Genomic DNA, 25,226 nt, shown 5'->3' with positions numbered 1-25,226 from the left:
TCACTTTCTCCACATCCTCTCCAGTGTCTGCTGTCACCTGAGATTTTCATCTCACCATTATGATTGGTGTGAGCTGGCATTAGTGCTATAAACTTTTCTCTTAGCACTGCTTTCATTGTGTCCCATAAGTTTGGGTATGTTCTGCTTTCATTTTCATTAAATTCTAGAAAGCCTTTTGTTTCTTTCTTTATTTCTCCCCTGACCAAGTAAGTGATCATTAAGTAGAAAGTTTTTCAGCTTCCATGAAATGGTAGGCTTTCTGTTGTTTCTGTTTTTGAAATCCAGCTTTAATGCATGGTAGTATGATAGAATACAGGGGATTATATCAATTTTATTGTACCTCTTGAGAGTTGCTTTGTGACTGAGTATGTTGTCAGTTTTAGAAAATGTCCCATGAGGTGCTGAGAAGGTATATTCTTTTTATTTGGGTAAAATATTTTGTATATATTGGTTAGGTTCCTGTGATTCATAACACCTGTGGGCTACATTATGTTTCTGTTTGATTTTGGTGAGATGACCTGTCCACTGGTGAGAATGAAGTATTGATCTCTCTTACTATTAAGGTGTTTAAGCTTTAATAGTGTTCCTTTTACAAATGTAGTTACACTTGTGTTAGGAACATAGATGTTAAGAATTGAAATGTCATCTTTGTGTGTTGTGGATTGCTGTCTGTATTTTCTGCCCCCTCAAAAGGGGTGCCTGGTCTTTTCCTCCAGCTCACCACTGGCAATCCTATTATCGTCATGGGCCACCGCCCTGCCTAGTGTTACTGGTATTGTAAGAACAAGCCATAACCAAAGTCTCGTTTCTGCCGAGGTGTCCCTGATGCTAAGATTCGCATCTTTTGACTTGGGACTGAAGAAAGCAAAAGTGGATAAAATCCCACTTTGTGGCCACATGGTGTCAGATGAATATGAACAACTTTCTTCTGAAGCACTGGAGGATGCCCATATTTGCTCCAACAAATACGTGGTAAAGAGTTGTGGCGAGAGCAGAGCCTGGCCTACCTGCCAGGTGGAACGGCGGCTCATAGAGGCTGAGCAACTGCGATTGGGAACAGAAAATTAGAACTTCTGTTTCCACCAGGAGGCGACTTCCGGATGCAGAGCGGAGCCTGGCCTACCTGCCACCCAGATCGGCGGCTCATAGAGGCTTAGCAACTGGTGGGTGGGAGACCTGGGCTGCAGGGGAGCAGAAAGATCTCTGTGGAGTACACAAGGAAAGTGCACCCCCTGCCTTGCCCTGCCCTGCCGTGCCTGATCCAGCAAACAGAAACAGAACGTTGGAACTTCTGCTCACACCCGACAACTCTGAGGCATAAAACAGGGCACGACCCATCTGACACCTCAATCAGTGGAGAACCAGGGACACAGACCAGATACAAGGGAAAGGTAAGAACATATCACTGACAACAAAATGGCAAGAGGAAAGAGAAAGAGTATATCCCAAGGGAACCAAGACAATCTAGCAACACCAGAGCCCAGCTCCCCCATAACAGCAAACATCAGAACTGCAAACACTCCAGAAAAAGAAGACACAGACCTGAAATCATGCCTCAAGACGCTGATAGAGTTACTTAAACAAGAAAGGGAGGAAAAGCAAAAAAGATTCAGAAGCTTTTAAAGAAGAAACAAGAAAAACACTCAAAGAACTCAAAGAACTAGAGGAAAACAGAACCAAAGAAATAAAGGAATGGAAGAGGGAAATTAAAACAGAAATTGACACTATAAAGAAAACGCTAAAAGAGATAACCCTAGAGTCAGAACAACAAAAAAAGAAATCAGGAGTCACAGAAGCAAGCATTTCCAACAGATTACAAGAGATCGAAGAGAGAATCTCGGGGGCAGAAGACAACATTGCAAACATAGACAAAACAGCCAGAGAAGATGCAAAAAACAAAAAGCTCCTAACCCAAAATGTCCAGGAAATACAAGACACAATGAGAAGACCGAACCTAAGGATAATAGGAATAGAAGAGGGAGAAGAGTATCAACTAAGAGGCACAGTAAATATCTTCAACAAAATCATAGAAGAAAACTTCCATACCCTCAAGAATGTGATGACCACAGGCATAAAAGAAGCCTTCAGAACTCCAAATAGGTTGGACCAGAAAAGAAATACCTCCCAACACATAATAGTAAAAACATCAAGCGCCCAAAGTAAAGAAAGAATACTAAAAGCAGTAAGGGAAAAAGGTCAGGTAACATATAAAGGCAGACCAATCAGACTCACAGCCGATTTCTCAACAGAGACTATGAAAGCTAGAAGAGCCTGGACAGACATCATGCACTCCTTAAGAGAGCACAAGTGCCAGCCCAAGCTGCTATACCCAGCAAAACTATCTATCACCATCGATGGAGAGACAAAGATATTTCAAGACAAATCAAAATTCACACAATATCTGACCACAAACCCAGCACTACAATGAATTATAGGTGGAAAACCCAATACAATGAGGGAAAATACAGCCTAGTAAGAACAAGAAAACTCCTAAACAAGAAAACTAAAAGAAGAAAAAAACACAGACACAACTCAACCCAAAAAAGCAAAAATGGCAGGAAACAGAAACAATTATTCCTTGATATCTATTAACATAAATGGTCTCAACTCCCCAATAAAGAGACATAGACTATCAGACTGGATACATAAACAAAATCCAGCCTTTTGCTGCATACAGGAAACTCATCTCAGAGACAGAGACAGACACTATCTCAGAGTAAAAAGGTGGGAAAAAACTTCCAAGCAAACAGCTCCAAGAAGCAAGCTGGAGTGGCTATTCTAATATCGAATAAAGTAAATTTCCAACCAAAAGTTATCAAAAAAGATAAAGAAGGACACTTTTTACTCATTACCGAAGAAATCTGTCAGGAGGTACTCTCAATCCTTAACATATATTCTCCAAATAAAAAATCACCCACATTCATAAAAGAAACTCTACTAAAGCTCAAAAAATACATTTCACCCCACACAATAATAGTGGGAGACTTTAACACCCCACTCTCACCAATGGACAGATCAGGGAAACAGAAACTGAACAAGGACACTGCAAAACTAGCAGAGACTTTGAACCAACTAGAATTAATAGATATATACAGAACATACTATCCTAAAGTAAAAGAATACAACTTCTTCTCACCACCCCATGGCACCTTCTCAAAAATTGACCACATAATTGGACACAGAACAAGCCTTCATCGATATAAGAAGATTGAAATACTCCCATGCATCCTCTCAGATCACCATGGTCTACGGCTGGTCTTTAACAACAACAAAGACAACAAAAAGCCCACATACACATGGAAACTAAACAACACTCTGTTAAAGGATAGCAGGGTCAAAGAAGAAATAAAGAAAGAAATTAAAAACTTTCTAGAATTCAACGAAAACGAAAACACAACATACCCAAACCTATGGGATGCAATGAAAGCAGTATTGAGAGGAAAACTCATACCCCTAAGTGCTTCCAAAAAGAAACTGGAGAGAGCTCACATCAGCAACCTGACAGCACACCTAAAAGCCCTAGAACAAAAGGAAGCAGATATACCCAAAAAGAATAGACCGCAAGAAATAATCAAAATTAGGGCAGAAATAGACCAAATAGAAACAAAAAGAACCATTGAAAAAATCAACAAAACAAAGAGTTGGTTCTTTGAGAAAATCAACAAGATTGATAAACCCCTAGCCAGACTAACTAAAGGGCAAAGAGAGAGTATCCAAATTAACAAAATCAGAAAGGAAAGTGGTGACATACCAACTGAAACTAAGGAAATTCAAGAAATCATCAGATCCTACTACAAAAACTTATACTCCACAAAATTGGAAAATCTGGAGGAAATGGATGAATTCCTAGAGAGATACAAGGTCCCAAAGTTTAACCAGGACCAAGTAAACCATCTAAATAACCCTATAACACCTAAAGAAATAGAAGAAGTCATCAAAAAAAAAAAAAAAAAAAAAAAGAGTTGTGGCGAGAGCAGAGCCTGGCCTAACTGCCACCCAGATGGGCTGCTCATAGAGGCTTAGCAACTGGTGGGTGGGAGACCTGGGCTGCAGGGGAGCAGAAAGATCTCTGTGGAGTACACAAGGAAAGTGCACCCCCTGCCTTGCCCTGTCCTGCCGTGCCTGATCCAGCAAACAGAAACAGAACGTTGGAACTTCTGCTCACACCCGACAACTCTGAGGCATAAAACAGGGCACGACCCATCTGACACCTCAACCAGTGGAGAACCAGGGACACAGACCAGATACAAGGGAAAGGTAGGAACATATCACTGACAACAAAATGGCAAGAGGAAAGAGAAAAAGTATATCCCAAGGGAACCAAGACAATCTAGCAACACCAGAGCCCAGCTCCCCATAACAGCAAACATCGGAACTCCAAACACTCAAGAAAAAGAAGATACAGACCTGAAATCATGCCTCAAGACGCTGATAGAGTTACTTAAACAAGAAAGGGAGGAAAAGCAAAAAGATTCAGAAGCTTTTAAAGAAGAAACAAGAAAAACACTCAAAAAACTCAAAGAACTAGAGGAAAACAGAACCAAAGAAATAAAGGAATGGAAGAGGGAAATTAAAACAGAGATTGACACAATAAAGAAAACACTAAAAGAGATGACCCTAGAGTCAGAACACCAAAAAAAGAAATCAGGAGTCACAGAAGGAAGCATTTCCAATAGATTACAAGAGATCGAAGAGAGAATCTCGGGGGCAGAAGACAACATTGCAAACATAGACAAAACAGCCAGAGAAGATGCAGAAAACAAAAAGCTCCTAACCCAAAATGTCCAGGAAATCCAAGACACAATGAGAAGACCGAACCTAAGGATAATAGGAATAGAAGAGGGAGAAGAGTATCAACTAAGGGGCACAGTAAATATCTTCAACAAAATCATAGAAGAAAACTTCCCTACCCTCAAGAATGAGTTGACCACGAGCATAAAAGAAGCCTTCAGAACTCCAAATAGGTTGGACCAGAAAAGAAATACCTCCCGACACATAATAGTAAAAATATCAAGCGCCCAAAATAAAGAAAGAATACTAAAAGCAGTAAGGGAAAAAGGTCAGGTAACATATAAAGGCAGACCAATCAGACTCACAGCCGATTTCTCAACAGAGACTATGAAAGCTAGAAGAGTCTGGACAGACATCATGCACTCCTTAAGAGAGCACAAGTGCCAGTATTTCAAGACAAATCAAAATTCACACAATATCTGACCACAAACCCAGCACTACAACGAATTATAGGTGAAAAACCCAATACAATGAGGGAAAATACAGCCTAGTAAGAACAAGAAAACTCCTAAACAAGAAAACTAAAAGAAGAAAAAAACACAGCCACAACTCAACCCAAAAAAGCAATAATGGCAGGAAACAGAAACAACTATTCCTTGATATCTATTAACATAAATTTAATACTTTTTGATAAGGTTTTCCTAAACCAGAAAAGTTATTAAAGTATTAATATTAAGAAAAAAATTATTGTTAACTCATAATTTTAACACATCAATATAAAATTATTGAAATATTGCTCTATTTTACATGAAATTCAGACAGCAAATTTGCTTAGTTTTAATTATTTTTTTCTTTGGTATCTATGTAATTTTTTATCTGAAATTATAAGTATAAGTATTTAAATGTTATGACGTTAGATACAATAGATGATCAAGTATCCCAACCTATCAGTTTTTAACTTATTAATAACTCCAAATGATTTCCATGTGTAAATATATTTTTCTGAACTATGACACCTTATTCTATATATTTTAATTAAAAATATTATGTACAATGATAGTAAAATTATATTCAAGCTGAAAAGAATAAAATTGAAAAACAAAATGAAAAAATGATAAAAGTTAAAGTAGAAAAGAACCTGCAGTAACTTTTTTACTATACATAAATATGAAAGCAAAAAGCCAGATATCAGAAACTATTTTTTAGGAAGCAAGATGTACAAGAACTCAAAATTCATAAACAAAAGACAGATATCAATACACATATTTTGTCTCAATTTGATAGTTAATAAAAACTATAAAGCATGATTAAAAAAAAAGAGTTGTGGCAAAGATGGTTTTCATATCCGGGTGAGGCTCCACCCTTTCTATGTCATCCGTATCAACAAGATGTTGCCTTGTGCTGGGGCTTACAGGCTCCAGATAGGTATGTGTGGTGCTTTTGGGAAGCTCCAGGGCACAGTGGCCAGAGTTCACATTGTCCTGGTTGTCATGTCTATCCATACCAAGCTGCAGAATAAGGAACACATGATTAAAGTTTTGTGGAGAGCCAAGTTCAAGTTCCCTGGCCACCAGAAGATTCATATCTCAAAGAAGTGGGGTTTCACCAATTTTAATGCAGATGAGTTTGAAGACATGGTTGCTGAGAAGCGGCTCATTCCTGATGGCTGTGGTATCAAATATATCCCCAATCGTGGTCCTCTGGACAAGGGGAGAGCCCTGCATTCTTCAGGGCTTCCACAGTGCTCTCCTATACCCTACCAAATCATATTCAACAATAAATCTCACATCAAGTCTGAAAAGAAAGGGGGGGTGCCTGTATGCAGGTGATATCAGATAATTAATCAGATAATGCTACAGCCTGTGATTAGGCAATGGAAAAAGGAGGAGCTGAACGTTTTATAAAGAGAAGAGATGGAGTCTGTGAGAGAGAGATGATACGGGGATGGAGAGAAATGTAGGAAGAAAATGAATCAGAACGATGTGGCCTGAAAGAGTCCAAATAGCTATGAATATCTTAGAAAGGCATTAGAATAATGTAAGTACCTTTGCCCCATCTAGGTATGCAGTTTGTATTTATATCAATTAAGTTTGAAGCTCTTTGTGTGGACATGTTTGGGATTGAATATTTACTGTTATAAATCTGGTTGATAAATTACAAGCCTCTGGAGTTTTCATTTTACAGAGTTACAGAGATTTGTGCCAAAGGCAGCTAGCTTTCTGCCAGCTAGCCACAGGGGCAGTTAGCCTGGGAAGATTGGTGTGGCTCAGCAGATGACTTGCTGATGGAACCATGGAAATGGGTCTGCCATTGATGGTGCTTAGCTGGTCATAGGATGAATTGTTTTTTGTAATTACACAATACATTTGTGTATATTTTTCCTTTAATGAATATGAAATGTCTTTAATTTCTTTGGATTAACATTTGCTTTAAAGTCTATTTTGTTAGATATTAGAATAGCTACAGCAGCTTGCTTCTTGGGTCCATTTTCTTGAAAAATATTTTTCCAACCCCTTACTCAGAAGTAATATCTATCCTTGCTGCTGAGGTATCTTTTCTTGTAGCTAGCAGAAGGATGAATCCTGTTTGCATATCTGTTCTGTTAGCTTTATTGGGGAATTGAGTCCATTTATACCAAAGGATACTGGTGACCAATGATTGTTAATTCTTATTTTGTTGGTGATGATGGTCATTGCAATGATAGTGATAATAGTGTTGATGTCTGCCCATACGTGTGTGCATGTTTGTGTGTGTGTGTGTGTGTGTGTGTGTGTGTGTGTGTTTCCCTTTGGTTTCTACTGGATTGACATTACTTATTGCCTGTGTTTTCATGCATGTAGTTAACTTCCTTAAGTTTGAGTTTTCTTCCTAATACTTCCTGTATGGCTAGATTTGTGGGTAGATATTGTTTAAATTTCCCTTTGTCATGAAATATCTTGCTTTATCCATCTATGGTGATTGACAGTGTGCTGGGTATAGTAGTCTATATTGCCATCTGTCATCTCTTAGGATCTGTAAGACATCAATCTATGTCTTTCTGGCTTTTAGATTCTTCATTAAGAAGTCGGGTGAGAATGGCCGAAAAACATCTGAGGAAGTGCTCGACATCCTTAGCCATCAGGGAAATGCAAATCAAAACAACCCTAAGATTCCACCTCATACCAGTCAGATTGGCCAAGATCCAAAACTCAGATGACAGCAGATGCTGGCGAGGCTGCAGAGAAAGAGGAACACTTCTCCACTGTTGGTGGGGTTGCAAGCTAATACAACCACTCTGGAAATCTGTCTGGCGATACATCAGAAAATTGGATATAGTACTACCTGAAGACCCAGCTATACCACTTCTGGGCATATACCCCAGAGACACTTTAATACACAACAAAGATATATGCACCACAATGTTCATAGCGGCTCTATTTATAATAGCCAGAAGCTGGAAGGAACCCAGATGTCCTTCAGAAGATGAATGGATACAAAAATTGTGGTACATATACACAATGGAATACTACTCAGCCACCAGAAACAATGACTTGACCAAATTCTTAAGAAAATGGCTGCATCTAGAGAATATCATCCTGAGTGAGATAACCCAGTCACAAAAGAACAGACATAATATGCAGTCACTGATAGTGGGATGCTAACTCCAGAGGCTTGCACTCCCCCAGAAACAACTCACAGACTGTATGAAGTCCAAGAAATAAAGAAAACAAAAAATATACATATATTCACAAAACAAGAAGACTTTGACTATTTCCATGTTGTGTTTTGTTTTGCATGTACTTTACACTTATTGTAACTAGTACGTTTTCAATGCATACTGTCAAGCCCTTGAAAAAAATCAAGTACTGACTAAAAACATATTCACATGGTTTTATGTAAAATTTATTTTAATGTCTGAAAAAACAGTACTGACAAAAATGTATAATTTTAAGCAAAAAATATTTAAAATCTTTACATTTATCTTTGTTTTGCAAAATAAAGTCGTTTAAAAAAAAAAAAAAAGTCGGGTGAAATTCTAATGGGTCTCTCCTTGTTACTTAGCCTTTGTTCCTTGTAGATTTTAATATTCTTTTTTTTTGTTGTTGTTGTTCTGTACATTTAGTGTTTGATTACCATGTGCTGAGGAGATCTTTTCTGGTTCAATCTATCTAGTATTCCGTAAGATTCTTCTACCTTTAGAGGCATGTCCTTCTTTAGATTAGGAAATTTTTCTCCCATAATCTTGTTAAATATCTTTTCAGAATTTTAAGTTGAAATTGTTCTTTTATTTCTATTATTTTTAGGTTTGGTCTATTAGTAGTATCCCAGATTTCATGAATGTGTTTTGTGTTAGGAATTTTTTAGATATATTTTCTTGGACTGAGTAATCTATTTATTTTATTGTATGTTCAACACCTCAGAGTGTCTCTTCCTTCTCTTGTGTTGGGTAGGTAATGCTTGTGTCTGTAGTTCCTGTTCACTCACCTATATTTTCCATTTCTGGGATTCCTTTGATTTGTATTTTGTTTATTGCTTCTATTTTCATTTTCAGGTCTTGAACACTTTTCTTCAGATCTTTGATTTTTCTTGGCTTTCTTGATACTCTTTAATGGATTTGTTGGTTTTCTCCAGTTTTATTTTTGTCTTTTCTTTGGCTTCTTCAAAGGACTTTCTCACTTCCTTTCTAAGGACTTCTATTATCTTTATAACATTTGGCTTTAAGTGGCTGTTGAGATGGCTCACAACCATCTATAAGAGGATCCAATGCCCTCTTGTGGCCTGAGGATGTATATTTAGCTTTCTCTTGCTGTTGTAGGACAGCTAGGCTTTGGGGGCTCCCTAGCTGCTGCTGATTGTATTTTTAACTAACATTTAGGCATCTGGGTTTGGGATAATTATAGGTCTAGGTGCTGATTTCTGATTTGGTCTTTGTTGAATGGGTGTTTGTTTCATGGTTTTTGTTTCCTTTTTAGTCTTCTGGTATTATGGCACAGACTCTGTCAGCTGGCATGACTTCTAATCCAGCATGGAGTTTCTTCCAAGTTGGGAGCTGAACTTCTGGTAGCTAGCTAGGCATTTGATCAGCAGGTGGTCTCTTCCTGAGTTGTAGGAAATGAAATAACTCAATGAGAAGGACAGTGAGGATTGGGGGCACCAAGAGAATACAACTGCACTACTGGTGGGGCACTTACCTGTAGTTCTGGTGGTCAGTGTGGCATCAGGTATAGGAGTGAGTCTTGGTCTTAGTTCACTTATCTGTTTTACTGAATTTCTGGTCCTGTACATTTACTACAAACCGTTGTGGTCTGCATAATTTCTTCTGACTGGTGTGGCCTGCTCCTGGGCAGCAGTAGTTTGTCCCAGATAGACCCTTAGGCACAACTCCAGGAAGGGATGTCAGTAGGGAGGGATGGGGCTATAAAATGAGTCTTTGAGGATCAAACTAAATAGTGAGACAGTTCTGCTGGCAGGCAGGCCACTCGAATCTTCTGACTGTTGTGGCTTGCACCTAAGCAGCAGCAGTTTTGTTTTGTTTTGGTTTTTTTAAATATAATTTTGGCCATAATCAGCAGACATGCAAGAGCATCTTAGAGAAAATAAGAAGAAGATAATACAATGGTTTGACTAGCTTGAATTATTATTGTAAAGAACCTAAAAATTATTACTTGATGAAGCTGAAGATGACATAGCCATTGAAAGCTATTGCTGCTCTTGCAGAAGACCTGAGTTTGATTCCTAACAAACACATCAAACAGCTCAAAACTGTTTATAATTCAAGTTCTATGGGATCTGATACTCTCTTCTGAGCTTCTTGGACATCTGCATGCAGATGTCACACATATGAACAAGCAGAAAAACACACATACAAATAAATAGTATTTAAAAGACAAAGTATACAGTATGGTATCTCCATGTTGAATGCCAGGAACAACTAATACTGAGTCTCTCAAGCCTCTGAGAAGGGAAAACTATCTCTGTCGTTTGGGTCCTGACCCAAGAGATAAGAATCTCTATATGCTGATCTGTTGAGTTCATGACTTAGTGAGCTGTTAGGCTGTAGCTACATATTTTTACCCAGAAGCAGTATGCTCTGCTGGATGTTCCTCAGAAGCACTTTTACAAAATAATGCTGGAAACCTTCTGGAACCTTAATTTACTAGGTGACTACTGCACAAACCCTATCTGGTCTTCCAGACTTGTAGAGAGCAAAAAGCCTTCTCAAGTCTCTTATACAGTAGAGTATCTACAAAGTTTAGAGAATCAACTAATACAGAAGACTTGGTTGTTCTCCAAAATACCAAAAGTTAAGTAAAATCTAATTTTAAAAAAAGTAGAATTGACAAAAAAAAAATTGATACTCTACATCTAAACTGACCATTTCATTGTGGTAGTTTGAATAAGAATGGTCTCCATAGGGTACAATATTTGCATGCTTAGTGACCACTTAGTGAAACTGCTTGAAAGGATTAGATATAATGAAAGTTGTGTATGGCCTTGTTGGTGGAAATGTGTCACCAGGGATGGACATTGAGGTTTCAAAGCTTATGTCAGGTCCAGCATCTTTCTCTGCCTGCTGCCTGAAAATCAAGGTGTAAAACTCTCAGCTATTGCTCGTGTCTGTCTGCTTATCACTATGATGATCATGAACTAATGCTATAAAACTGTAATCAAGCCCCCAGTTGAATGTTTTCTCTTATAAGAATTGTCTTGGTCATAGTATCTTTTCATAGAGACTAAGACACTCATAATGTCATTCAGAACAAAAAAAAAAAAAAAAAAAAAAAAAAAACTGAAAGTCAGTGTGGTGATTTGAATAAGAAATATCCTCCAAAGGCTCAAATATTTAAATACATGGCCCCCAGTTGGTGGTGCTATTTGGAAAGGTTATGGGAAGGTACAGTCTTCTCAGAGGTAATACATAACTTGGGAGGTGTAGATTGTCCTGAAGCTGTTTGTTTTTTAATGTTAATTCCACTTCCCCAAGAAGGGCTGCCTAGTCATATGACTCCAACTGAACCTTCCCATTTTAATTAGTAAAATAAAGGAAAGCCAGTGACAGAGCAGGGCATGGGAGGTGGAGAGGGCTGAGAGGTTGGGGGAGGTCAGAGCATGGAAGTTAAAGGTTGTGGAAACATGAAGGCTCCCAAGGACCAGCTAGACCCAGGTGATATTAATTGGCATTAAATAGCTATGAGCAAGAAGGGCTTTATTGGTTTAGTATCTTATATAAAAAGGCAGTTTATATCTTTGTCTATTTGATGTAACCTTGTTGTGTCGAGGGTTTGTGGATTGAGAGTTGAATATATAAACTTTTATGAAAATCTATCAGGCTGTAGACCTGTATTTATGTGGAATTTTGAGGTAGGGAAACAACCTAGGATGAAGCCAGAGAACAGATGGTAGAAAACTGCCAGGGAAGGGAGTTGCACGGACAAGTTGGGCTGGTAGCTTGGACCAGTCACCAGAGGTGAGTGCAGCTCCGTATCAGGGTCGGGTCTGAGGAGTGAGACCTCAGGGATGATAAAGAGATAAACCCTTACTTTATTTTTTAATATTTACTACAACAGGGAGGAATTTGGATATATATAGTCTCAATTCACTTCCTTCTCAATCTCTGTTTTATGTTTGTACTTTAAGATGTAGCACCAATGAATACTAAAATTAACTGATGTTAGGTGCCAAGTCCTAACATACATAGTTAGTCTCATCAGAGCTGGATATATAGTGGGAATGACAGCTCCAGTGGTAAGGAAGTGGAGGATTTAGAGCTCCTGATCTAGAAAACAAGGGCCCTCTGGCAGCAGATATCGCCAAGAGTTAGAGCTCACATATGCCAGTTATTCTACAGCATGAGCTCAGATAAATACACACAGAATATTTCCTAATTCCCAATCTCTGCTGTCCTCACTGTTCTCACTCCTCTCATTCAGCGTAGCCCCATGAAGAGCTTCTGGGATCTCCTAAAATCTTCTCATCTATAACAGTTGATTTGATTTTGTTTTTTGCTTTTGATTGACAGTTTCATACATTGATATAATGATCCATCATATTTCTTTTTTGTGCTTTGATCTCTTTGTATCTCCCACTGAAATTATTCTTCTGGTCAATTTCTTGTCCTACTTTGAGATCTTTTTGTGCATGATCTACTATATTTAGTTTCTCACACAAGTGAGATTACTTACTGAAATATGATTTCTCAGTGGGTATACCACTGCAGAAAACTATACATCTGCCACTAACAACAAAGAGAAGGGTGGATCCTCATGGGCCTCCCCCATCCATGATGAACTGTTGAAGGGACCCATCTAATAGGGACCTCGTGTAGATAACATTAGCTTTAGTGAGTTCATAAGTGCAATAGCTGTATCTTGACCTTGTTCTGTATTGTTGTTTGTATGTTTTTAGTATGAAACAGAGGTAGAGTCTACGATTTGCCCCTTTTGCTGTTTATTCTTTGGTGTTGTTTTTGTTTCTGTTCTCATTTTTGTATCTATGTTTATTTTTCACAGTGTTTGTTTGTGTATCTTGGTTTGGTTTTTGGTTTTTAAGACAGGATCTTGATCTATAGCTCTGCCTCATCTTGAGTTTGTGACAATCATATTTCAACTTCCTAACTGTTGAGATTTTAAGCATGCCCCCAGTCTCCAAACTATTTTGTGACATTTTTAATTCACGAATTTAGAAATAAGAACTTAAGAGGCTGGGACATATAAAAGACTGCATTACAAAGCTGCCCCCATGTTTGTTAGAAGAAACAGAGAATTTGAAAGCAGGATAGAGATTAATGCTTTACTAATTTTTATAGAGTGAGTTTTAAAGCCAAATTTTGGTATTATCTGTTCATTTTTAATGGTTATTTTATTTATTGACATTCCAAAATTTATCTCTCTTCCCAGTTTCCCTTCCTCACACCCCTATCCTCTCTGTCCCCCCCCCCCCGACACTATAAGGGTGCTACCCCATCCACCCACCCACTCCTGCCTCAGCATTCTAGCATTTCCCTATCCTGGGTCATTGAGCCTCCAAAGGACTAAGGTGCTTCACTTCCAGTGATGCTCAATATGGTAATACTCTGCTACATATCCAGCTTGAGCTGTGTGGTGTTGGCTGGTTTTGTGTCAACTTGACACAAGCTGGAATTATCACAGAGAAAGGGGCCACAGTTGAGAAAATGCCTCCATGAGATCCAGCTGGAAAACATTTTCTCAACTAGTGATCAGAGGGGCAGGCCCAGCCCATTGTGGGTGGTGCCATCCCTGGACTGGGTTCTATAAGAAAGCAGACTGGGGAAGCTAGGAGGAGTGAGCCAGTAAGTAACATCCAAATTAACAAACTCAGAAACAAAGATGGGGACATAATAACTGAAACTGAGGAAATTCAAGAAATCATCAGATCCTACTACAAAAGCCTATACTGAACAGAGCTGGAAAATCTGGAGAAAATGGATGAATTCCGAGACAGATACCAGTTACTTAAGTTAAAATAGAACCAGGTAAACCATATAAATAATCCCATAACACCTAAATAAAGAAAAACAGTCATCAAAAGCATCCCAACCAAAAAAGTCCAGGTCCAGATAGGTTCAGTGCAAAATTCTATCAGACATTTATTGACGACCTAATAAAAATACTCTCCAAACTATTCCACAAAAGAGAGTAAGATGAAACACTACCTAACTCATTTTTTGAGGCCACAATAACCCTCATTCTTAAACCACACAAAGACCCTACAAGGAAAGAGAACTTCAAACCAATCTCACTTATGAACAATGATGCAAAAATACTCAACAAAATCCTTGCAAACCTAATCTAAGAACACATCAAAATGATCATTCACCATGATCAAGTAGGCTTCATCCCTGGGATGCAGGGATGGTTTAATATAGAGAAATCTATCAACATAATCCACCATATAAACAAACTAAAAGAAAGAAACCACATAGTCATCTCACTAGATGCTGAGAAGGCATTTGACAAAATTCAAGACCACTTCATGTTAAAAGTCTTGGAAAGAACAGGAATCCAAAGCTCATACCTAAACATAATGAAAGCAATATACAGCAAACCAATAGCCAACATCAAACATAATGGTGAGAAACTTGAAGCAATCCTACTAAAATCAGGGACTCGACAAGGCTGCCCAATCTACCCCTACCTATCAAACAAAGTACTGGAAGTCCTGGCCAGAGCAATTAGACAGCAAAAGGAAATCAAAGAGATAAAAATTGGAAAGGAAGAAGTAAAAACATCACTGTTTGCAGATGACATGATAATGTATGTAAGTGACCCCAAAAATTCCACAAGAGAACTTCTACAGCTAATAAACAAGCTCAACAAAATGGCTGGATATAAAATTAACTCAAACAAATCAGTAGCCTTCCTCTACTCAAAGAACAAACATGCAGAGAAAAAAATTAGGGAAAAGATAACCTTCAAAATAATCACAAACAATATGAAATACCCTGGTGTGACTCTAACTAAGCAATTAAAAAACCTGTATGAAAAGAACTTCAAATCTCCGAAGAAGGAAATCAAGGAAGATCTTAAAAAATGGAAAGATCTCCCATGCTCATGGATTGGAAGGATCAACATTTTAAAAATGGCCATCTTACCAAAAGCAATCTACAGATTCAATGCAATCCCAATCAAAATTCCAACCCAATGCTTCATAGAGTTGGAAAGAACAATGTGCAATTTCATCTGGAATAACAAAAGACCTAGAATAGTGAAATCCATCCTCAACAACAAGAAAACGTCTTCAGGAATCACCATCCCTGACCTCAAGCTATATTACAAGGCAATTGTGTTAAAAACTTTGTGGTACTGGTACAGAGATAGGCACGTGGATCAATGGAATAGAATAGAAGATCCAGAAATGAGCCAACACATATATGGTCGCTTGATTTTTGACAAAGGAGCTGTAAACATTCAATGGAAAAAGACAGCCTATTCAACAAATGGTGTTGTTCCAACTGGCACTCAGCATGCAGAAGAATGAAAATAAGACCCTTTCTTATCAACTTGTACAAAGTTCAAGTGCAAGTGGATCAAAGATCTTCACATTAAACAAGGTACACTGAAACTATTAGAAGAGAAAGTAGAGAAAACCTTAAAACACATAGACACAGGAGAAAATTTCCTGAACAGAACACCAATGGCTAGTGCTCTAAGGCCAAATATCAACAAATGGGACTTAATGAAATTGCAAAGTTTCTGTAAGGCTAAGGACACTGTCAAGAAAACAAAATGGCAGCCAAAAGATCAGGAAAACCACACATCTGATAGAGGCCTAATATCCAAGGTATACAAAGAACTCAAGAAGTTACACACCAAAGAATCCAACAATCCTATTAAAAAATGGGGTTACAGAGCTAAACAAAAAGTTCTCAATTGAGGAATATTGAATGGCTGAGAAGCACCTAAAGAAGTGTTCCACATCCTTAGTCATCAGGAAAATGCATATCAAAGCAACCTTGAGATTCCACTTCACACCAGTCAGAATGGCTAAGATCAAAAATTTAGATGATAGCAGATGCTGGCAAAGATGTGGAGAAAGAGGAACACTTCTCCACTGTTGGTGGGGTTGTAAACTGGTACAACCAGTCTGGAAATCAGTCTGGTGATTCCTCAGAAAAATTGGACATAATAGTACCTGAAGACCCAGTTATTCCACTTCTGGGCATATACTCCAGAGAAGCTCCAACATACAACAAAGACACATGCACCACAATGTTCATAGCAGCTCTATTTATAATAGCCAGAAGCTGGAAATAACCCATATGTCCTTCAGTAAATGAATGGATACAAAAATTTTGGTCCATTTACAAAATGGAGTACTACTCAGCTACCAGAAACAATGACTTTATGAAATTCTTAAGAAAATGGATGCATCTAGAGAATATCATCCTGAGTGAGATAACCCAGTCACAAAAGAACAGACATAATATGCAGTCACTGATAATGGGATACTAACCCCAGAAAGCTCTGAACGCCCCAGAAACAACTCACAGACTATATGAAGTTCAAGAAAAGAAAAAAAGAAAAAGAAATGAAAAAACCATTATGCTTAATCCTTACACACCAAGAAAACTTTGACTAATTCCAGGTTACATCCTGTTTTACATGTACTTTATGCTCATTGTAAGTAGTAAAATCTTAATGCACACTATCAAACCTTTAAAAAAAAAAAAAAAAAACAAGAACTGACAAAAATGTATTCATATACTTTTATGCAAAAATGCTTAAAATTTGTTCATTTAATTTTGTTTTTTAAAATAAAGTTGAAAAAAATTTTAAAAATTAAATTTAAAGTTTTTCTAAATTAAAAATTTTTAAAAAACAAAAAAAGACTTGAGGTTTTTTTTATATTTTTATTTATTTAAACCAGTTTTGCCACCCAACATTATCATAGTGTTTACATCTTATTGTGCTCTTTCATAAAATGTCAAATCTGGAATCACATCCTCCCTGAACCCTTTGTAATTTATGTGCTTTCTTCTGCCAACTAAGTGAAACATTTCATTTCTCCTTAAAGATAAGCTATGATCATGGGAGCTTTGAATATGCAGACACTTTATACTGTTTATTAAAATTTGTACACCAAAAACCTGTAGCTAGTAGACCCATTAAATGAAAAACATATACTATACTTTAATTTTTGAATATCTAACTGAAATTTAACTCATCCTTCAGTTGTAAATATCGTGAATAAGCCTCAGTATTATTTACAACACATAAAGACTATAGAAATAGAATAGCAGCAATTTCCATGTCACATCTGGAGTATGGCACATTCCCCAAACATTTCTGCTAATTTATCCTCATTACTTTCAACTATGACAGTTTAAACCTACCAATACAGCATCATTTAAATGTATCATTAAAACCATGTTTCTTGTATTATGATATACTTTAGATTTAATAATTCTATTTCAATATACTTATTTTATAAACCTGTATTGAAATGTTTAAATGTTCTCAGAAAACAAAAGGCCCAGCCAGTTTTTCAAGTTCTAAAGAGCCTAAAATGTAACCACATTATATCAGCACAGTATATTTCAGTTAAATAAGTCAAAGTCTAAGTGTTTTTAGGGAGGAATTAGCATCATCATGAATGGGATAGGACAGAGAGTGGGAAAAAGTAAAAGGGAAATCAGGTGACCAATAAGATGGCAAATAAAGGTGCTTGTCATGCTTAATGGCAACCTAAATGCAATCCTGGAACTCATACAAAGTAAGGAGATTATGAACTCTACCACATTGTCCTCTGACTTCCACGAACACACCATGATTAATGTACCTCCATACACACACACACACACACACACACACACACATACACAGAGAGATAGATAGAGAGAGAAGAGAATCATTGTAAATAACATTTTAAATAGTGCTTAATCTACTTAATTCAAGTAAACATTCTTGACACCAGCAATCATTAAGTCATGAGTTTCTTTCAAAAACATCATAAAGGGATTGCCAATAATTTTTCTTTTGTTGATGCTGAATTCAATAACTTAGTTGTTACCACCTATATTCCTTACCTGTAAAGGGCACATTAACAATGGATAGCTCATGGTTTAGTGTATTTTTGTGATTCTAGAATTGAACCCAATACTGGACACATGCCTCAGACCTGGTGCCTAGTTCCAACAAATAATTGTAGACAGCCATTTTGAAGCTAATCTGTCCATGAAAAATAGTCTATGCCCTTTTTCTTTATACCCTGTAACTGGAAGCCCATCTGTCCTTCCATGAGTTGCCTTATTATGAATTTAATTAATCTTAGGTGATTCATGCTGATGTTAGAGGACTTTAAGAAGGTCATAAATAACTACTTTTAAAAATACAGGAAAACACAGGTAAACAGGGAGAAACCCTTAAAGAGGAAACTAAAATAAATCCTTTACAGAATTACAAAAAAAAAAAAAAAAAAAAAAAAAAAAAACTCAAGCAAACAGGTGAAGGAATTAAACAAAACCATTCAGGATCTGAAAATGAAAATAGAAATAATAAATAAAGCACAAAGGAAGGCAACCCTGAAGATAGAAAACCTAGGAAAGTGATCAGGAGTCATAGATGCAAGCATCACCAACAAAATACAAGAGAGGAAAGAGAGAATCTCAGGGGCAGAAGATATCATAGAAAACCCTGACACAACAGTCAAAGAAAATTCAAAAATGCTTAAAGCTCCTAACACAAAACATCGATGAAATCCAAGACACAACGAGAAGATAAAATATGAGGATAATAGGTATAGAGAGAACAAAGATTTCAAACATAAATGGCCAGTAAATACCTTCAACAAAATGATAGAAGGAAACTTCCCTAACCTAAAGAAAAAGATGCCCATGAACATACAATAAGCCTACAGAACTCCAAATAAATTGGACCAGAAAAGAAATTCTTCCCATCATATGATAGTCAAAGCACCAAATTCACAAAACAAAAAAAGAATATTAAAAATAGCAAGGAATAACGTCAAGTAACATATAAAGCAGACATATCAGAATCACACCAGACTTCCAATAGAGACTACAAAATCGAAGAAGATCCTGAGCAGGTGTCATATAAATTCTAAGAGAACACAAATGCTAGCTTGGACCACTACACACAGTAAAATTCTCAATTAACATAAATGGAAAAACCAAATATTCTATGACAAAACCAAATTTACACAATATCAACAAAAACAATAAATGAAAAGTTCCAAAACAAAACAAGGAGGAAAACTACACTCTAGGAAAAGTAATAAAGTAATCTTTTTTCAACTAACCTAAAAAAAAAGCCTCACAAACATAATTCCACCTCTAACAACAAAAACAACAGGAAACAACAACTATTATTTTTGAATATTTTTCAATATCAATAGGCTCAATTTCCCAATAAAAAGACTAAGACTAACAGATCAGATACATAAACAGGACCCAACATTTTTTTGCATACAGGAAAAACTTCTTAGTAACAAAGGCAGACACTGCCCAGAATAAAAGTCTGTAAAATAATTCTCCAAGCAAATGATTCCACAAAACAAGCTAAAGTATCCATTCTCATATCAAATAAAATTGACTTTAAACTAAAAGTTAGCAAAAAAAGGTGAAAAAGGACACTTCATACTTGTCAAAGGAAAAAAGCACCAAGATGAAATCTCAATTCTGAATATCTCCACTCCGAATTCAAGGGCACCTACATTCATAAAAGAAACCTTACTAAAGCTCAAAGAACTCATTGCACCTCACACAATAAGAGTGGGAGATTTCACCATTACATTCTCATAATTGATAGATAATGGAAATATAAACTAAACAGAGATACAGTGAAACTAACAGAAGTTATGAACCAAATGGACTTAACAGATATCTATAGAACATTTTATTCTAAAATAAAAGAATATAACTTTTTCTCCACATCTCACAGTACCTTCTCCAAAATTGAGCAAATAATTGGTCTCAAAACAGGCCTTAACAGATGCAAGAAGGTTGAAATAATCCCATGCATCCTATCAGATCACCATAGACTAAGACTAATATGAAAGCCAAACAATGCTATACTCAGTGATAACTTGGTCAAGGAAGAAATGAGGAAAGGAATTAAAGAATTGTTATAATTTAATGAAAATGAAGGAACAACATACCCAAATATATGAGATACAATAAGAGCAGTGCTAAGAGGACAACTTATAGCTTTGAGTGCCTCCAAAAAGAAACTAGAAAGAGCATATTCCAACAGGTTGACAGCACTAATGAAAGCTCTACAACAAAAAGAAACAAATGCACTCAGGAAAATAATCAAAGTTAGGGCTAAAATCAACCAAGTAGAAACAAAAAGAACTATACAAAGAATCAGCAAAACCAGGAGCTGGTTCATTGAGAAAATAAACAAGATAGAGAAGCCCTTAGCCAGACTAACCAGAGGGCACAAAGACATTATTCAAACCAACAAAATTAGAAATAAAAAGGGAGACATAACAACAGAAACTGAAGAAATTTTTAAAAATCATCAGATCCTACTACAAAAGCCTATACTCAACAAAACTGAAAAATCTATATAAAATGGACAAGCTTCTAGACAGATACCAGGTATCAGAGTTAAATAAGGATCAGATAAGCCATCTAAACAGTACCACAACCACCAAAAAAAAAAATAGAATCAGTCATTAAAAGTCTCCAAAACAAAAAGGCCCAGGACAAGATGGATTTAGTGCAGAATTCTATCAGACTTTCAAAGCAAACCTAATACCAATATTCTTCAAACTATTTCATGAACTATAAACAAAGGGAACACTACCCAATTCATTTTATAAATCTACAATTACACTTATACCTAAACGACACAAAGACCCAACAACAAAAGAGAACTTTGGGTCAATCTCCTGTATTAACATTGATGCAAAAATACTCAATAAAATTCTTGCAAACAAAATCCAAAAACACATCAAAATGATCTTTCACCATAATCAAGTAGGCTTCATTCCATGGATGCAGCGATAGTTCAATATGTGGAAATCCATCAATAAAATCCACTATATAAATAAACTCAAAGCAAATACTACCTGTCAATCTCATTAGGTGCTGGAAAACCATTTGACAAAATTTAACACCCCTTCATATTAAAAGTCTTGGAAATAATAAGAATTCAAGGCCCATACCTACACATAGTAAAAGTACTATACAGCAAACCAGTAGCTAACGTCAGACTAAATGGAGAGAAACATGAATCAATACCACTAAAATCAAGGACTAGAAAAGGCTGCCCACTCTCTTCCTACCTATTCAACATATTATTCAAAGTCCTACCCAGGGCAATTAGACAATAAAAGGTCAAAGGGATACAAATTAGAAAGAAGTCAAAATGTCACTACTTTCAGATGATATGATAGGATCCTTAAGTGTCCTGAAAATTTCCACCAGAGAACTTCTACAGCTGATAAACAACATCAGAAAGTGACTGGTTATAAAGTTAACTCAAACAAATCAGTAGCCTTCCCATACTCAAAGGATAAACATGCTGAGAAAGAAATTAAGAAAATGACACCATTCCCAATAATCACAAATAATATAAAATACCTTGGTGTGACTTTAACCAAGCAAGTGAAAGGTCTGTATGACAAGACCATCAAGTGTCTAAAAAAATAAATTGAAGATCTCAGAAGATGAAAGATCTCCCATGTGCATGGACTGGCAGGATTAATATAGTAAAATATGGCTATCTTGCTAAAGGCAATCTACAGATTCAATGTAATCCCCATCAAAAATCAAACTCAATCCTTCATAGAGTTAGAAAGAACAGTTTGCAAATTCATTTGCAGCAACAAAAAACCCAGAATAGCAAAAACTATTGTCAACAATAAATAACTGCTGGGGGAATCATGATCCCCAACCTAAAGCTGTATTTCAGAGCAACCGTGATTTAAAAAAAAAAAAAAAAAAAAGCTGCATAGTACTGGTACAGAGACAGGAAGGTAGATCAATGGAATAGAACTGAAGACCCAAAAATGAACCAACATACCTATGGTCACTTGATCTTTGACAAAGGAGATGGTGCTGGTTCAAGTACCATGTAAAAGAATGAAAATCGATCCATCCTTATCTTCTTGTGCAAACCTTAAGTCAAAGTGGATCAAGGACTTCCACATAAAACCAGATACAGTCAAACTAATAGAGAAGGAAGTGGGAAATAGCCTCAAACATATGGGCCCTGTAGAAATTTTCCTCAGCAGAACACCAATGGCTTATGCTCTAAAATTAAGAATAAATAAATGGGACCTCATAAAATTACAAAACTTCTGTAAGACAAAAAACACTGTCACTGGGACAAAACAGCAACTTAAAATTGAGAAAAGGTCTTTGCCAATCCTACATCTGATAGAGGGCTAATATCTAATATATACAAAGAACTTAAAAAGTTAGACTCCAGAGAATCAAATAGCCCTATTAAAAAATGAGGTGCAGAGTTAAACAAAGAATTCTCAACTGAAGAATACCTAATGGCTAAGAAGCACCTAAAAAAATGTCCAACATACCTAGTCATCAGGGAAATACAAATCAAAACAACCCTGAGATTCCACCTCACACCAGTCAGAATGGTTAAGATCAAAATCTCAGGTGTCAGAAGATGTTGGCAAGGATGTGAAGAAAGATGAACACTCCTCCATTGTTAGTGGATTTGCAAGCTGGTTCAACCACTCTGGAAATCAGTCTGGTGGTTCCTCAGAAAATTGGATATAATACTATCTGAGGACCCAGCTATACCACTCCTGGTCATATACCCAAAAGATGTTCCAACATATAACAAGGACACATGCTCCACTATGTTCATAGCAGCCTTATTTATAATAGCCAGAAAACTGTAAAGAACCCAGATATCCTTCAACAAAGGAATGAATACAGAATTGTGGTATGTTTACACAATGGTGTACTATTCACTTATTAAAAACAATAACTTCATGAAATTCTTAGGCAAATGAATGGAACTAAAAATTATCATCCTGAGTGAGGTAACCTAATCACAAAAAGAAAAAAACAAAAAAAAATAAAACAAAACACATACAGTATGCACTCGCTGATATATGGATATTAGCCCAAAAGTTCAGATTACCCATGATACAATTCACATACCACATGAAGCTCAAGAACAAGGAAGACCAAAGTGCAGATGCTTCAGTCCTTCTTAGAAGAGGGAACAAAAATATTCACAGGAGGAAATACATTTTATTCTTTTTTGAGACTAGTAATATCTGAGTTTACATAGGTCTCTGTGCCAAATAGTCTCTGGTCCATAGTTATACAAGCACTGTCAGATTTGGGTTTCTTCTCATTGAGTGTACCTTAAGTCAAATCAGAAATTAGTTAGTTACTCCAACAAATTCTGTGTCACCATTACACTAGCATATTTTGCAATCAAGACAAATTGTAGGTCAAAGGTTTTGTGGTTGGTTGGGCTAGTGTCCACATTTCCCTTTTGGTAGCCTGCAGAGCACCTTCTTGTAGCAAATAACCTAGAAGTGGTTAATACTTTAGGCAGGCACCAACCTGATCTCGTATGTTCAGTGAGTTATGCGGATGTCTTCGGCAAAGGAGCATTGCATCAGTTTGTGGAGAGCAACCCTTTGTCTTAGCATGCCCCTGGATTGTTTGAAGATTTTTATGGGATCACCTAAGCCAACAACTCATTTGAGTATAACTCAGTCCCTCCTTGAAAGTCTGGTCTGACTACAAGAGATGGCCTATTGGGACTCTTTATCCCTGATTCCTGTGGGTCCTCATTAGAATCACCTTCATAAATTTCAGGAAATTTCCACTGCAATAGGTTTTCACACTACCCCACAAATGATCTCAACATACTCTTTTCCTTCATCCAATCTCCCACCACTCACCTGATTCCTCTCTCTCCTGTCCCCACCCATTCCCAGTCTACCTATAAAATCTATTCTATTTGCCTTCCCTAGGAAATCCACCCTAGACCCATTCATTTACCTACCCTCTCTAGATCTACAAATTGTAGTTTGGTTATCATTTACTTAACAGCTAATATTCACTTATAAGTAAATATATGTCCTATTTGTCTTTTGGGGTCAGTCATGATAACTTTTTCTAGTTCCATACATTTGTTCATTTCCCTGCAAATTTCATGATATCACTCTTTTAACAACAAATAATGCTCCATTCTATAAATGTATCACATTTTCTTATCTAGTCTTTGGTTTAGGGACATCCAGGTTGTTTTCAGTTTTTGGCTACATAAACATGGTAGAGCAAGTGTCCTTATGGTAGGATGGAGAATCTTCTGGCTATGTGCCCAATGTGGTACACTTGGTTCTTTAATAGATTAATTCCCAGTTATCTGAGTAACTGCCATATTGACTCCCATAGTGGCTGTACAAGTTTGCAGTCCCACCAACAATGAAGATGTGTTCCTCTTGTTTCACATGCTTGCCATCACGACTGGCCATCTGTGATCTTAGCCATTCTGACAGATGTGAGATAGAATATCAAAAAAAAAGTTTTTATTTGCATTACCCTAATAGCTAAGAATGCTGAACATTTTTGTGTTTCTCAGCCATTTGAATTTCCTCTATGCATATTTCTTTGTTTATATCTGTACCCCATTTTAATTGGATTGTTAGGTTTTAAATATATACTTTCTTGAGTTCATTATATATTTATAATATCTTCAAGTCTTTGATGTAAGAAATTGAAGAAGATATCAGAAGATGAAAAGAAAGATCTTGTACAATCATAGATTTGGAGGATTAACAGTATAAATGATCATTTTACCAAAAGCAATCTCTAGAGTCAATGACATTCCCATCAAAATTCCAGCACAACACTTCAGAGATCTTTAAAGAAAATTGGTTTGTAATTCTCTTTCTTTGACAAGTCTTTATATGGTTTGGATATCAGGGTAAGTGTGGCCTCATAGAATGAACTGGGCAATATTCTTTTTTGAAATGATTTGAAAAGTATTGGCCTTAACTATTTTGAGAAAATCTGGTACAATTCTGTACTAAAGCTA

General features: G+C 36.7%; 1 pseudogene across 1 annotated transcript; it reads left to right on the top strand.

Moving 5' to 3' along the window:
• The first annotated feature begins 743 nt into the window (after positions 1-743).
• Positions 744-6,250, top strand: LOC308421134 (large ribosomal subunit protein uL16-like; annotated as a pseudogene). Its single transcript has 2 exons — positions 744-972; positions 6,051-6,250. The product of its transcript is annotated as a large ribosomal subunit protein uL16-like (transcript).
• Positions 6,251-25,226: the final 18,976 nt, after the last annotated feature.

Source organism: Micromys minutus (assembly GCF_963924665.1).
Source record: "Micromys minutus genome assembly, chromosome: 5".
Lineage (NCBI taxonomy): Eukaryota > Metazoa > Chordata > Mammalia > Rodentia > Muridae > Micromys > Micromys minutus.
This window is presented reverse-complemented; position numbering and strand designations above follow the sequence as displayed.